The 17,076-nt window shown below is 37.1% G+C and overlaps 1 protein-coding gene across 4 annotated transcripts in view; it reads left to right on the top strand.

The window, feature by feature from the left end:
• Window positions 1-17,076, top strand: part of LOC100755760 (centlein) — a 279,351-nt gene that overhangs the window by 61,844 nt on the left and 200,431 nt on the right. The gene's annotated exons all lie outside the window — the stretch shown is intronic.

Below are 17,076 nucleotides of genomic sequence, written 5' to 3'. Positions count from 1 at the left end.
TCATGTATGCATATGTTCATCCAGAATATTTTAGTTAAGTATTTGTGTGTATGTGTATGTTTGCATGTTTGAGTAAGTGTACAGTTTTGTGTATGAATATTCATTAGTGGAGAGGGATAAATTGGAGTGTGTGTGTATCAGCTGCAGATATTTTGTAAAGTTGAACAACTTAGTGAACCAATGAGCCATTGGGGTAATTGAATCTTGATATATTTTTAAAACTTTTATTATTTTCTTCTAAAATTAAACCTTTAAAAATTTGATAGTTTTATGAGGGTAAGTAATGCTGCCTTGTGTTCATTTATAGTTACATGACTGGTTATTTTTTGTATTTTTGTGTCATTCAAATAATCCATTCTATAGTTTGCTCTTGCTTTTAGTTGGGTAACATTTCTGTATCTTGAATCTGATTAATTGGTCTTTAAAAGTTTGTGAATTGGTAAGAGTCTGTGTCTTATTTCCTTCCCTAATGTTCTTGATTTAAGAATTTTATATGATAAAATTTCATGCTCTGAAGTGTTTAATTGCTTATACCTCATCAGATTCAATCATTTATTGTGTGTATAGGTTTGTTTATAGACTTTTATTTCTTTGACTTGAGGCATTGTAGTTTTGCAATTTGAATCGATATTGGGTAGCAAAGTCAACTTCATTTTTCTGGTAAATCATGTGGCCTTTATGTATTCCCTCACTAGAATATAATATAAAGGACAATTTTGTTAGTAAGTTACATTAAGAAACAAATAGGTCCATGTTTAATTTAAAAAATAATTTTGAGAGAATTGTTATTCTACCACTCAAGAATGTAGAATATAGTATTACAGTATCCTCTAAATGCTCTTGTTCCACTCTTGTTAATTTGTGCATGGAACTCAGCCATAAAAAGTCATTAGGTAAGGAAAAAGATACTAGTTTTTTCTCCTTTATATATATTTATTTTCATTTGTCTCTGGTAATGTTATAGTGAGATTTTCTTAGATTATATAGTAACTATTTTTAAGGTTTTGAGTAAATTGCCAAGCTCTGTCCTTAATAGCTGTGTATGAGGTTTTTAATTTTTAAATAGTCTGCTTTTTTTTTTAACTGTAGTTAACCTAGTGACAGTTGTGAAATGGTATCTCATTGTATGTGTGCTTTTTGGGGTCTTTTCTTTTGTAGTAGTAGTGATCAAACCTAGTGCCATAACTAAATACTCTACTACTGAATTATATCCCCAGTTCACATTCTGAATTTAATTTGCATTTTCCTTGTGACTAATGATGTTGAGCATCTTTTCATGTGTTATTGATAATTTGCATATCTTTGGAGAACTGTCTATGCAAATGTACTGTGTATAAGTCCTTCACCAGACACAGAATTTGAAACTATTTTGTTGTTTTTTGAATGGATTTTTACTTCCTTGCTGTCTGTCTGTCTGTCTGTCTGTCTGTTTATCTATCTATCTAGTAAATAGATTAACAACAACAAAAATGGTCTTGTTATATTGTACCAGTCTGATCATTTGCTACTGAATTTATATAAGCTATACTATAAGCTTTTGTATTGTAAATAGTATATATGTGTATGTTAAATCTAAGCTATTATATATACAATATAAGATAAATTGTACCAGTCTTATCTTTTGCTACTTTGTTTATATAGACATGAGCATCAATTTTTTTTGGTTTTTCTAGATAGGGTTTCTCTGTGTAGCTTTGGAGCCTATCCTGGCACTCGCTCTGTACACCAGGCTGGCCTCGAACTCACAGAGATTTGCCTGCCTCTGCCTCCCGAGTGCTGGGATTAAAGGTGTATGCCCCCAACGCCCAGCAAGCATCATTTTAAAATACAACATTCTGTGTCATTTTCTTTGTCTTGAGGATTTTGTTCACTTTCCCATTAATTTCAGATTTCTCTTTTATCATGTATTTTTTTGGGGGGAGTACTGCTATAATTCACCTGTGAATCCTTGTGGGCCTGGACTATTCTCTTTTTAGTTGGAAGATTTTTGACTACTACTTTTTAATAGATGTTTTAAAATTGTTTCCCTCATCTTCATTTAAGTTGTCAGGTCATATGCATCTAGAAATTCATCCATTATTTTTAGTTTTTCAATTTAATGAAACGTGTTTAAGGGAAAGTTTTCATTTTTCTTTCAAGTATGACAGATAGTTTTCCTAGGGATAGTATTCTTGGTGGACAGTTGTTGTCTTTTGGGACTTGAAATATACCTCTCTAGATCCTTCTGTCTTGTAAATCTTTATTTGAATTCTGATATTCTAATGAGCTGGGCTTTATGTGAGGCTTGATTTTTTTCCTCCCTCTTTCTACTTTTAATATGCTTTCTTTGTTCCATTTAATGTTATAATTATAGTATGATGAGTTCTTTTTCTAATATTGTCTGTTTGTAATTTTGAATATTCCACATATACATTGGCATCTCCTTTCCTAAATGGGACATTTTCTGTTAGGATTACAAAAATATTTTCTATTCCTGTAGAACTAGATTTTTCTCCCTCTTCTATGCCTGTGATCCATACAATTGGCCTCTTCAGAGTGAACCGTATTTCTTGGAATTCCCATGTGAACTTTGATATTGTTTAAATTTCTTCTTGTCTGATTGTCCAGTTCCTTTGTCATGTCTTCAACTATCTTCCCTCTCCTTGAGCCATTCTATTGGTGAAACTTTACAGGGAGATTTTTATTTGACTTAAATTTTTCATTTCCATAATTTTATATTGATTTTATTTACTATTTCTCTGTGTTGGAATCCTCTTTCACATCTAGAATTCATTTCCTTATTCAATTCAGCTATTTTGTGTTCTCAACCAGGAGCTGTTTTCTTTCCCTTTTTGCCATATACTTAGTAATTCTGTATAGTTCTCTGATGTGGTTTCATTTAATACACTCTCAGTTGGTGTCATTGTGGTATTAATTTTGAGAAAGTTGTGTTGTCTTGATTTTTCATGTTTTTTATTCATTGGGGGTATTTACTTGTCTAGTTTAGTTTTTTTTTTAAAAAATCATCTGTATTCTTTTAGTTGAAGTGTTTACAATGTCAATGAGGACTTGGATTTGGTAGAGTTGAGTGTATAGTTCAGAAGATATTTCCTCATCCCAGAAGCACACAGGAGCCTTATATAAACTCTGTACTATTGCCCAAGAGAGATATTAACTATGAGAGCAGCTACAGATACTTGATATTACTACTATTCAAATTTCATATTAGACAACTGATAACCATGTGATTTCATAGATTCAATTCAGATTTTAGAGATAATTAAGGCTATGGAAAATAATACTTAAGTAAAAAGAAGAAGGGACAAGGAAGACAGAAAGAATGACAAATGATTAAGAGAATATTTGAGATTCGGCTGAAGAATATGATAGTTTTGGTATGTAGTAAAATGAGTCAAGAAAGATGAACAACATTTCTAAAATTTGACTGAACAATATACACAAAAAACCCAAAGCATGGTGAGTCATACATGCAAGAGTGGGAGTCAAAAAAATAAGAAAAGAATACTTAGTGAGTGAATTGTCGGTGCATCTGTGCTTAGTTCAGAGATGAAGTTCTCAGACACCTCTTGTTCTAGTAGGCTCTATGTGGCGCTGTATGCAGAGGTGCATGTGGGAACCACTGGTCTTTGTCGCCCCCATATTCTTGGAATTCTGTCATGTTGGAGAGAGGAGATTGTAAATCTTTCCAAGGTAGCTCCCTAGGACCCCTGCCCTCCACTCTGACGTCTTCTGGTCCTGAAGGTTTGTGTTTATAAGGAGTAACTCTTCCATAGTTTGCTTGTTTTTCCTGGGCAGCTGCAACAGGCAGGCAGACAGTCTAGAGTGGAAAACATTTCCAGGTGGATTTTGTTCCTCAGCTTTCCTTCTTGCTTCCATTCATTAATGAAATAATTTACTACAGACATGGCACTGTTTTCTCTCAGGGAGTTCAATGATGAAGCTTCTAGCCTTCCATCTTAACATCTATGGCAACTTTTGTCTCTTCCCACTGAGACTTTTATACTGTGTGTGTTGACATGCTTGAGGGTGTCCCTCTTTAGCCTCAATGATTTTTCTGTTTTCTTTTTTTCTTATTCTGATAGTTTTATGAGTTTTCTTTTGCCTGCTATGTTTGCTCTTAACCCTTCTGGTAAAATTTTCAGTTCAGTTGATTTATATATTCATTGTCAGTTAAACTATAGGTTAATTTTCAGTTCAGTATATTCTATATATATAGAACATATATATATATATATATATATATGTTCTATAGAATTTCTGGTTGCTTCTTTTTAGTAACTTCACTTTATATACTTTTGGTTTATAAATTCAGGTTTCCATTAGTTCTTTGTCCTTTTTCTTCTTTTGCTCTTGGCTGCCATCATAATACTTGTTTTAATAAAATTGCCTGGTAAGTATAGCATATAGAATTTCTCAGGTGTGATGTATCAGTATCTTGTTCCATTTAAGAGGGTCATGCTTTCCTGTTTCTTGGAATGTGTGTGGTAATTTGAAAGAAAATGGCCTCCAAAGCGAGTGGCAATATTAGAGAGTGTGGCTTTATAGGATGGAGGAAGTGTGTCACTGAGGAGGTGATCTCTTTTCTCAAGCTTGACTCAGTGTGACAGTCAGTTGACTTCCTGTTTCCTGAAAGATATAGTACTCTTAGCTCCAACAGCACGTCTGCCTGCATGGCCACCATGCTTACCACCATGATGAAAATGGACGAACCTCTGAACTATAAGCAACGGACCTCATTTAAATTTTTTTTCACATCAATAGAAATCCTAACTAGGACAGTGTGCCTTAGACCTTTTTGTGAATAGAACATTTGCTATTGTAACTGGTGGCAACTAATAAGATTCTGCCCCTGCTTGAGGGTTTGCTTTTTGTGAATTGTTGAAATAGCCAGTTTGTTTAGTTAGTTTTCTAGTCAATCTACAAAGGCCATACATATTCCTTGCTGCATTTTGTCACTGACACCTCTGTCCTTTAACTCATGATTTGCTGTTAGGGTGATAACAATTCTGTGATTCCAACACTCAGGAGGGTGAGGTAATATACTTCATGGTAAGTTGCAGATCAGCCTGGGCTACAGAATGGAATTTTATTTTAAAATAAAAACAAAACCAAACAAGCAAAAACCCATGGAAAAATCAAGGCGGGGTATGTAATAACAGGGCCTTTTTTTAAAAAAAAATTATTTATTAGTTCAAGTTAGGGAACAAGCTTGTTTCACATGTAAGTCCCTTCTCCCTCTCCCTCCCCTCACCCCCATCCTTCCTCCCCCACCCCAACCTACCCCCCACCCCATCCACCCACCACTCCCCAGGCAGGGTAGGGCCCTCAACGGGGGCTCTGCAGTGTCCTCCAAATCTTCCTGTACTGGGCCTGGGCCCTTCCCCATGTGTCCAGGGCCAGAGTGTATCCATTCATGTGGGATGGGCTCTCAAAGTCCCTTCTTATTCCAGGGAAAAATGCTAATCTACTTCCAGAGGCTCCCTGGAGTGCAGAGGCCTCCTTATTGACATCCATGTTCAGGGGTCTGGATCAGTCTTGTACTGGCCTCCCAGACAGCATCTGGGGTCGATGTGCTCTCCCTTGTTCAGGCCAGCTGTTCCTGTGGGTTTCTCTAACCTGGTACAGACCCCTTTACTCTTCATTCCTACCTCTCTTCAACTAGATTCCAGATTTCAGTTCAGTGTATATCTATGGATATCTGTCTCTGCTTCCATCAGCCATTGGATGAGGGCTCTAGGATGGCATAAAGAGTAGTCATCAATCTCATTTTAGGGGAAGGGCTTTTAGGTTATCCTCTCTCCCATTGCCTGGATTGTCAGATCATGTCATCCTTGTAGGTCTCTGGAGATCTCCCTAGTTCCAGATCTCTTCTCGGACCTATAGTGGCTCCCTCTGATATGCTTTCTTGAATGCTAAGAATTAGAACAATTAAAGCAGAAAAGAAAATGCAAACATCCATTCATACCTGCAAACTTGTTTCCCAGTCTTTGTGGATTAGCTGTGTGCTGGGCCATCTCTTACTATTTTTCCTGTTTCATCACACTAGTGCCATGTTCATGGATCAACTAGAGGAATGCTGGGTTAGGGACTTTTTGAGCAACTAGTGTGCTTTGGGGATGTGGGCTGATTTCTAAATTCCCCTGTCTAGATGTGGTTTTAAGTGGCCCAGTATCTTGAATGATAGCCCATGTCTTTTTTTCCTATTCCTTGTACATTTAGATTTGTAATCTTTTGCCCCAAGCATCAGTGGTTGTTAATTGTCTTGTTGATTTTTGTAAGCAGTGTTTACTACTTTTCCTGGTTATGCTTTGAATTAAAACTTGAGAAAATTTCCTTGCACTATTTCCTTGGGTTGTCTCTAGACAAGTTAAAATGGGTAGTTTGCATTATTTTTTGAGTAAATCCTGTTCTACATCCAGGCGAACCACCAGAACATGACTTTATTGTTGTGAATGGTACCTATTACCACTTGAAGAATACCATTGCTTTAGCCTTAAGATCACCTCTGTGCTTGGATAAATATGCAGAAGGGCAAATTACAAAACCAGTGAATTCAGTGATCCCATTTTCAAGTTGGTTTTCCTTGGTCATCATTTGCCTTTCTGGCTTTAGTCTGAGTATTTTTCAGAGCTCCAATGCTATTACTTTCTGGATTTTTGTGCATTTTTGCCACGTGAAGTTTGTTGAACTCTTTGAGTATGCAGATCCCTTTTATTATGGTTGTTTAGTTTTCAGCCATTATTTCTCCAAATATATGTCTCCTTTTGGTAGTCCTTGTCCATACTTCTCCAAGGCTGATGTTCTTTCTTTAATATTTATCTCCAAGATACTGAACTCTTTTATTGCATTTATTGTGCTTTTTAAACCTCAGAATTTGGGCTGGATATTTTAGCTATTTTATTTTCGAATGATATTTATGTTTTTGTATTTCAGTAAAACTTTATTTATATGTAAGTTTGTTAAGCCCCGAAGTCAAAAGAAGAAAAAGACATAAGAAAATATGTAACATAGAAGTATAATAAAATGGTAGATTGTCTGAACATCAGATTTCTTAGTTAAACACAAAGCAATTTGCAAATTGGATAAAACAAACAAAAATGTGACTATGTATTTATAATGAAATCATAATAAATCATAATGATACTAAAAATTTTGTAAGAAAAATGATGGCAAATTATTAACCAGGAAAACACTAACAAAAACTGTAACTGAATAAACTATATTAAAAGATAAAAGAGGTATTAAGGCAAAATGTATTATTTGAAATACATGACATGTTGTTTTTTAAAGTGTATTCACTTACCAATATAAGCTCAGACTATTGAAATCATAACGGCAAATCTAAAAACAATTATAAATCTATGATCATATCTTTCATAAATTTAATATGATATTTTTATAGTCATGCTTTTTCTGTACTTACTTGATTATATTTTTTTTTCTGGTTGTTGTAAAACTGCTCTTTGCCTCCCCCACCCTTTCATGGCTGTTTCTGTTGATTCTCTTGTATGTGGATAACACTTGGATGTTTATTTGCATGTCTTAAGATTTTATTGACATTTTACAGAATGGTGTAAATTAAAGCTGCTTGGGGTAGTAATTCCTTACTGCTCCTGCTCCAGGGCTTCTGTCCTTACTGTTCATTTATTTGGTGGTGGCTTGGATTGTTTCATGAAGAGTACATCCTCAGAGGTGGCTTTTTGGAGTATGGGCTTGGCCAGGTGACCTCAGCTTATAGTTTCTGCTGTGTTCTCCTTTACTGTCTCTTCTCTCAGTCTCATTGTTAAGGTGTCCTTAGGGTTCATGCCACCCTGCATTGTTAGGCTGTAGAAATGGCTAATTGAGTGTTTTATTATTTTGACAATGTCTTGGCACTCAAGATGCTGAAAAGTCTGATTTAATTAAATCTCTGTGTATTGTTGCATACCTGTAATCATAGCACTCAAACCTGAGTGTAGAGTGTTGGAATTTCAAGGCCACTCTGGGCTACCTAGTATACTTATGGACAGCCAGGACCACATAGTAACACTGCCCTCTGACCCCAAAAGAAGAAATACCATCATAAGAAAACAAAAGACAGTAGTAAAATGTATGTAGGTTAAAATTAACATGATAGCTAATGACCATTTGAATGTACAATTTAGTGAGTTTAACTGTTGACAGAAGTTTCTGTCCCTCCGGTCCTGTAGACCTTTATTCCCAAAATGAACACGCAGAGGCCTATATTAATTATAAACTGTTTGGCTGATGCCTCAAGTTTCTGATTGGCTAGCTCTCTCTTAATTATTAGCCCATTCCTATTCAGCTGTGTATTTCCCACATGACCTTGGTTTACCAGAGGATACCTGGGTGTCCTATCTTCCTGGTAGCTACATGGCATCTCACTTTCTGAGTTACATTTCCCAGCATTCTCCTTGTCTAGTAGCCTCAACTATATTTCCTGCCTGGCTACATTCTGCCTGTCCAGGATGAATAAAGCAGCTTTATTCATCAACCAGTAAAAGAAACATATATTCACTGCATAAGAAGGTCATGCCCCATCATTTCCTCTTTTCTGTCTAAATGAAAAGGAAGTTTTTAACTTTAACATAGTAAAATTATATATAACAAAACAGTTATCAAGCAAGAACTACATTTAACAATATTTAGTCCATTAATATTTGGAAAATTTTAAAGAAAGTAGTCTATCATCTATACAATCTTTTAAGTGTAAAGTTTTATATGTAACTTATCTTTTATCATAACCAAGGAAAACCATATCCATAACTATCTATCTTCAACTCCATCAAAGACCCCAGAAGGATAATCTATAAACTCTAGAATTGATAGAGATATCTCACTGCCTGGACATTCACAAAAAGTTCTTCTGTAACATTGGGATATCCCTCTTCAGTTTATAGGCCCAGAATGTCTAGCATACTTTGTGATGAATCAGGAACCTTAAAGGACCATCCTGTCCCTTGGCAAGTTCAGCAGTTACTTTTCTTTGTAACCTGATCGTGCAGTTTGGAAAGCTTGCTATCAAGCAGTCCAGGCAAGAACAGTTTCTTGTCCAAGTGGCTATCCTTGACATGTTGAAAGCAAACTCCACAATCAATTTCTTCAATGTCCATCTTCCTCTCTGATGAACTTGGTGTTGCCAGGAACAGTTGTGACTCATTGTCATGAAAAACCCTAGTAAAACATTTTAAATGCCATAAATTCTGTAGGTCTTTGAAAGTATTTGAAGAATAGCTATTCATTTGAAATATGTCTCTGTATATCTAGAAAACCTAAGTTTTGTCTATTATAGGTGACTGTCTATAATCTGTATATAATTATACATTACATTTTTAAAAGAGCTGTAAAAACACAATACCTAAATAAGAGTAGAAATATACATGTAACAAAATTGACCTTAAATTTGTATCAACAAACCAAAATCCATACCAATGTGAAATATTCATTTCTATATCATATTCCCTGTGTTTCTTTAGAAAGAGATTGACTGTGATCATTAACCACTTATAACCATCCCCCATTTAAATGAAAACAAACATTTATAAACAATATTTGGGGATATGGGCATACTTCTCTCTAAACTGCTTCTTGATGTTGGGGGGAACTGTCAATCTCAAAGGGATCCTGAGAAAAACCAGAACCCTGTCCAAATCCTGGCTGTAGTTGTCTGTGAGGCTGCATGTTCTCAGCTATTTTAGATGTTGGATCACCTGGGCCACTGCTTCAGGGGTTCTTGCTTGATCAAACCATTTCAGACTGGAAGGAGTACACAGCTTCTCATCTTCTGTGGAAACAAAGGCAGAACCTCCTTTCCAAAGTAACATGTTCTTAGAGTTAAATTTTGAAGTCAAGGCATTTTCAAAATGTATAGGTTGGATTAACAGCAGCATTTATAAACAAATATCTTTTAGCAGCTGTTGCTCCTTCTTTAGCAATCAAACAATTCAAACACACTACAATAACATACAGTATCCAGACTCTCACCTTTATTCATCAGCCAATAAGAGAAACATATATTTACAGCGTACAGAAGGACATTCCACCATCAGTTAACTACATTCATGTTCTTACATAGCCATCCAGAGGACTCTTCATCTTGCATTTTTTCCCCAAGATTTCTTGGAATTACACTTCTGCTTTCTGTTTCTAAGCGTATAATGACCCTAGATATAAAAAAGGAACCATTGAGTATTTTGTGACATATTCAAGGCTTATGGTTGTAGTAAATGTCAATAATTTTCCTTTAATATTATGGTAAAGGCAACTAACATAAAGTAATACCGTCTTAACTATTTTTCATTGAATAGTTTGTTGCAGTATATTTACATTTCAGTAAAATGAACATCCTGAACTTTCCTTCCTTCTAAGTGAAATCCTGCTTAATTAAATAACAACTATTTTACTTTCTGTGTCTATGAATTTTACTACTCCATATACTTCATATTTCATTGACTGAAGCCATTTAGCATATGTCTTTGTACTGGTTCATTTCACTTAGTATAAGCCCTTTAAAATTTATCATGTCACTGTATTTGACAAGATTTCCTTCCATTTTAAACTGTCATCATTCCATTGTATATCTATGTACATTTTATTCATTCATTGATGTAAGTGTGCTATTGGATGGCTTCCATCTCTTGGGTGTTATAAATGATGTTGCATGGACATGATATGTAAGTACACTCTCAAGATCCTACTGCAGTTCTTTTGCTTACAGCCCTAAAGCACACTGGTCTTTTTGCCTCAGGGCTTTTTACCTTTCTTCCTTCTGTGAATCTTATTTCACTGCTTCTCATGTCATGGTGGCTGCCTAGTCTGGCCCTGGGCAGGGAGATTTCTCTTCCTTTATATTTTCTCTGCCTGCCATTACCACCTACCTCTCTCCTGCCTAGCTATTGGCCATTAGGCTCTTTATTAGATCAGTCAGGTACCTTAGGCAAGCAAGGTGAAACAAATGCAACACATCTTTGCATAATTAAACAAATGCATCATAAACATGTGTAACACATCTTTACACACAGTTAACTTAATACTCTGCATCATAAACAAATGTAACACATCTTTGCCTAGTTAAAAAATACTCCACAACAGTGGTTTTTGTTTCCCATAATCTCATAGGGTGTGTCACTATTAGGAGATGTGGATTTGTTGGAGTGATATGGCCTTGTTGGAGGAATTGTGTCACTGTGGGGTAGGCCTTGAGATCTTTTGCTTAAGCTTTGCTCAATGCCAGTCAGTTGACTTCCTTCTTCCTTCTAGCCAAGATGTAATCAGCACCACATTTGCCTGCATGCCACTCATGATTAAAATGGATCGAATCTCTAAAACTTTAATTGAGCCAACCCAGTGTTTTTTCTTTTAAATAAGAGTTGCCATGGTAATGGTGTCTCTTCACAGCAATAGAAAACTCTAAGACAGAAGTTGTTACCTGGACTGTGGTATATTTTTTTTTGTGGTAGGCCTGAATATGCATTTGTTTGGAATAATATGGACTTTGGTATTTTGGGTTTAGAAAGCAGTGGAATGTTTTAGGCACTACTTGATGGGCCATACTAGTAGAAGCATGGAAGACAGTGGTAATAAGATTTATTTGAACTATGTGTGTGTGTGTGGGGGGGGGTCACTCAAGAGGTTTCAGAGCATAAGAATTCTAGTATGTTGCCTACAGATTGTTTTTGTGATATTTTGGTGAATAAAGTGGCTGCTTTTTGCCCCCATCTGAAGAGTCAGTCTGAGGCAAAAGTGAAGAATTTTGGATTAATTCTGTTGGCAGAGGAAATATCAATATAACCTAGTATAGCCTCTGTCATGTGGCTATTAGTGGTAACTCTAATGAAGATTTATAATAAAAGTGAGCAAGATGAGCATGGTGAATTACAAAATGAAAATTTTAAGGAAAAAAAAAGAGTACCAGGAAGTGGAATAGAGCTAAATTCTGTGTTCAAGGTGATGAAGAGATTAAGAAAGTGAATAAAGGAGCAGTGACCTCAGGAGAAGATCCCACCCAAATAAGTTTCCAAGTTGTGGATAGGAACTGAAGAAAACATAGAGCCAGGTATTGTGGGGCACGCCTTAAATCCCAGCACTGAGAAGGCAGGGGTTAGCACATCTCTGAGTTTGCCTGACTGGGCTAGAGAGTAAGTTTCATGACAGCCAAGCTTTGGCAGTGAACTGCAGAAAGCAGGTGAAGATGAAATTGAACAAGGGTTCAATTGTAGCCCCAGTAAGCAGCCAGAACTTATGAACTTTGGCTATGTGGTTTTGGCTTTAGAGTTAAGAATAGAAGAAGTGAATTACAGAATTTGCCTCCATGCCTAAAGAAAGCTACTTAGACTAGGCATGTGTCAGGGGTATCCCTTAATGGCAGCCAAGAGAGGCCATTGCTTGAAGCTGTAAAGTTGAAGCCTAAATTGCCTTGGAGAACCAAAGATGTTAGAGATGCCAGAGTCATGAGATACCCAACCAGGAGAACTGCTAACGGAGCGGAAACAACCCAAGAGAAAGAAGTATGTTGCAATCAGCAAAGCTGAAAGGAGTTGGAGATCTGATGAGTGTTTTGACATTAGATATGGAGATGCAGAGTTTGGAGTTTGCCCAGCTGGTTTTTGGTCTAGCTTTGGTTCCATATTTCCTTACTATGCTCCCTCCCCTACATTTTGGAATGGTAATGTATATCCTGTCCCATTGTATGTTGAAAGTGTGACCTGTTGTTTTTTTAATTTTGATTTTAAAGGGGATTGCTTGAATCTCACAAGAGATTTTGAACTTTGGACTTTAAAACATTGTTGAGACTGTAATAGACTATGTTAACTTTTGAAGCTGGACTAAATGCATTTTGCATTATGATATTGTTATAAGCTTATGGGGGCCAGGGAGTGGAATGTGGTAATTTGAATGTAATTGGCCCCCTTAATCTCATAGGGAGTGGTACTATAAGGAGGTGTGGCTTTATTGGAGTGGGTATACCCTTGTTGGAGGAAGTGTGTCACTGTAGGGGTTGTCTCTGATGTTTCCTGTGCTCAGGATACTGCTTAGTGAGTCAATCAACTTCCTTTTGCCAGCAAGATGTACCATTCTCAAATCCAGCCCCATCTGTCTGCACACCACCATGCTCCCTATCATGATAGGGACCGAACTTTTGAAGTCTAAGTGAGTCACCCCAATGAAATGTTTTCTTTCTAAGAGTGGTCATAGTGTATCTTCACAGCAATAAAGCCTAACTAAGACAGACATTATCTCTCATTTCCCATTTCTCATTCCAGACCCTCTTGTGTACTCCTTCTTGTTCTCTTTTAAATTCCTATATTTTTCATTAATTCTTGTTATATGCATACTCGTATACATGTATACCTCTATATTCATAAATACAACTTTCTCAGTATATAATATTACTTATGTGTATGTTTTCATGGTTAACCATTTGTTATTAGGTAAACAATTGGTGTGCTCTTCCCTGGGAGAGACTTGCTCCTGTTCTTAGCATTCCTCAGTTGCCTGTAGTTCTTCTTTGTGTTTGAGGCTTCATGAGCTTTGTACTACTCCATGTTTGCAGATCTCTTGTTGTCCTTGTTCAGCTTACATTTAACCAGATATGTTGGGAGACTTTGTGAGGCTACAGGGTAGATCCTGGCATTCTTAAGAGGCATAATCTCTTAGCAAATTCCCTGTTCCTCTGACACTCACAATTTTTCTATCCCCTCTTCCACAATGTTCCCCTAGAATCTTAAGTGCAGAAGTTGTATCATAGATGTATCTATTGGGACTGGGCTCCACAAATGTATTTTTATTGGTGTGGTTTTATCTAATGGTCTGTGTTGCAAAGAGAAGTTTTCTTGATGTGAGGTATCTTAGTTACTTTTCTATTAGTGTGACAATATAACATGATCAAGGCAACTTACAAAACCATTTAGTTGGAACTCCCAGTTCCAGAATATTAGAGTGCATGACCATCTTAATGCAGAGTGTGGCAGCGGGTAGGTAGGCATGGAACTGGAGTAGAAGCCAAGAGCTTACATATGATCCACAAGCACGAGGGAGGGAGGGAAGGAGGGAGGGAGGCAGGGGGGAGAGGGAAGGGAGGAGGGAGGGAGGAGGAGGAGGGAAGGGAGGGAGGGAGGGAGGGAGACAGACAGAGAGGGGGGGGAGCTTTTTAAATCTCAAAGCCCACTCCTAGTGACATACTTCCTAATCCCTCTCAGGCTGTTTCACTAACTGGGGATCAAGCATTCAATATTTGAGTTGATGGGGCCATTCTCATTGAAGCCAAAACAAGGGGTAAGGGCTACAAATATTTAGATTGTATTTAGGAATTGTACTAGTTTAGTATGTGGTGGTTGGAGCTTTATGACATCATTAGCCATGATAGTTGTTTAGGTTTCCAATACCAGACATGATTTCTATCTTGTTGAGCAGGTCTTAAGTTTAATTTGATAACTGCTGTTTACTGGCAAGGCATTCATGCCACTACTGTACCCTTCAGAGTTAGCCTGCCATGCTGGTCATTGATGTGGTTCTTAGGCATCAGACCTGGGGAAGACTGTCAATTGCTTCCATACTCTGGAAGCTCAGGGCACATTCTGTTACACTGAAAGTTAATTCTCAGGGAGGATGCTTTCAGGTCAACTCCAGCTCAGGGGCATCTTGCCCTGCTTGTGATGATTAGAGGCTTACCTTCCACTCTGGAGGGCAGCCAAAGGCAGTAGCAATAGCCTCTAATGATATATTTTTCTCTTGGACAAACAAGAACAACAGCTCAAGAGGACTTCTTGTGCCTGGTATTGGATTTTTTTCTTTTCTTTTCTTTTCTTTTCTTTTCTTTTCTTTTCTTTTCTTTTTTGTTTTTTTGCTAGATGGTTTTGGGCCTGGAATGTGGAACAGAAAATTAAATTTAAACTACATATGCATATTTATACATTACCTTGCCTGCAATATACATATTTTCAGGAAGATAGTTAATAGTGTGATGCCTTATGATTTTTTCAGACATCCCTACTGTTATTTTAAACTCCTCCCCAGTCTGTATTTATGTCCCTTTTCTCTCTAATTACAACTTCTTAGTTGTTATTTTTCCCCTCTCTTTACTCTTTGGCAGGGGTGGTCACCATTCCAGCTTCAAAATAAATTGCAGTCTTTTTTCTTTCCATTTTTAATAATTTATTTATTCTTTTAAATTCATTTTACATTCCAAATACCAATCTCTCTCCCACCCCTCCTTCTGTTCCCCTCACCTCCCTCCATGTCCATCCCCAGTTCACTTCTCCTCACAGGTATGGGCTCCCATGAGGAGTCAACAAAGTCTGCCACAACAGGTTGGGGGCAGGGCCAGGCCCCTCTACCATGCATTAAGGCTGAACATGGCATCCCGTCATAGGGAATGGGTTCCAACAAGCTAGCTCATGTACCAGGTTTCTATCATGGTCCTATTGCCAGGGGCCCCTCTGATAGTGCAAGTTTCACAACTGTCTCCCACATATGGAGGGCCTAGTTCAGTACCCTAGAGTCTCTATCGCTGTTGGTTCAGAGTTCATGAGTTTCCATGAGCTTAGTTCTGCTGTCTCTGTAGATTTCTTCGTCTTGACCTCCCTTGCTCATCTATTCCCTCTTCCTTCTCTCCAACTGGATTCCCAGAGCTAGGACTAGTTCATGGTTGTGGATCTCTGAGTCTGGTTCCATCAATTACTGAATGAAGGCTCTATAATGATAGTTGGTGTATTCACCAATCTGATTACAAGGGTAGGCCAGTTCAGGTACCCTCTCTACTATTACTAGGACATTTTGCTGAGGTCCTCATTGTGGATTATTGAGAATTACCATAGCACCACATTTCACCCAAGTCCCATAGTAGCTTTCTGTATCTCTTTCATTGCTCCTCCACTGCATTCCCTCCCGACCTGACCATCCTGTTCTCATACTCCCTTCCCTCTCCCTTACCATCTCCCCTCCCCAGTTTACCCAGTAGATCTCATCTAATTTCCCTTCCCATGGTGATCCATGTGTCAGTGTTAGGGTCCTCCTTGTTACATAGCTTCTCTAGAGCAGTGGATTGCAATCTGATTATCCTTTAGTTTACATCTAATATCCATTTATGAGTGAATACATAGTATTGTAGGTAGTCTTATTTTTACTTATGAATGCCTGGCCTTAGCTTGACTTGTTTCTTGCCAGCTTTTCTTAACTTAAATTAGTCCCATCTATCTTTTGCCTCTGGGCTCTTACCTTTCTTTATTTCTGTATACCTTTCTTTACTTCTTGCTCAGTGGCTTTCCTTATATTTAGTCTCTCTGCCAGCCCCTCCTATCTTTTCTCCTGCCTTGCTCTTTATTAGACCAACCAGGTGTTTTAGACAAAGTAACACAGCTTCACAGAGTTAAACAAATGCAACATAAAAGAATGCAACTCATCTTTGCATTATTAAACAAATGTTCCACAGCATAAATAAATGTAATACATGTTAAAATAATATTCTACAACACCCCGTGGTTCTCATTTCCATCAGTGCACTTGTGCCCAATTATTCCCCTTTGTACATGGTGAAAATAAAGGTCCACTTAATTTTTCTGTGCACATACAGCCTTCCTAACACTGCAGCTTGAAAAGACTGTTCTTTCTTCATAAAGTAGTCTTGATATCCTTGCCAGAAGTAGTTTTATGCTAAGGGGTATTCTGCACTCCTCTATTCCCCTTGTGAATAATCTGTATGCCAGTATAGTATCATTTTTGTGTACTGTAGCTTTATAATATAGTTTGAAGTGAGGAAGTAGGAGTCCTTCAGCACTTTTATTCTTTTTTAGAATTGGCTTTATTATTTAGGATACCATAATATTCCATAGAATTTTTAAGAAAATGTTTTCATGTTCTGGGGATTTGATGGGTTTGGTAATTGCTTTGGTAGTTTTAACATTGTATCAGCATTAAGTCTTCATCTCTTGTAATAGGGATGACTTTCAGTTCCTTAGTGTCTTTAATTTTCTTCAACTATGTTGTAGAGTTCAATATATAAGTCTTTCACCTTATGAGTAAAACTATGTGTTTGTGGGTTTTGTTTTGTTTTGTTTTGTTTTGTTTTGTTTTGTTTTG

This window comes from Cricetulus griseus, chromosome 2, assembly GCF_003668045.3.
Source record: "Cricetulus griseus strain 17A/GY chromosome 2, alternate assembly CriGri-PICRH-1.0, whole genome shotgun sequence".
Classification (NCBI taxonomy): Eukaryota; Metazoa; Chordata; class Mammalia; order Rodentia; family Cricetidae; genus Cricetulus; species Cricetulus griseus.
Note: the sequence above shows the minus strand (reverse complement) of the source record. Positions and strands in the feature narration are given on the sequence as shown.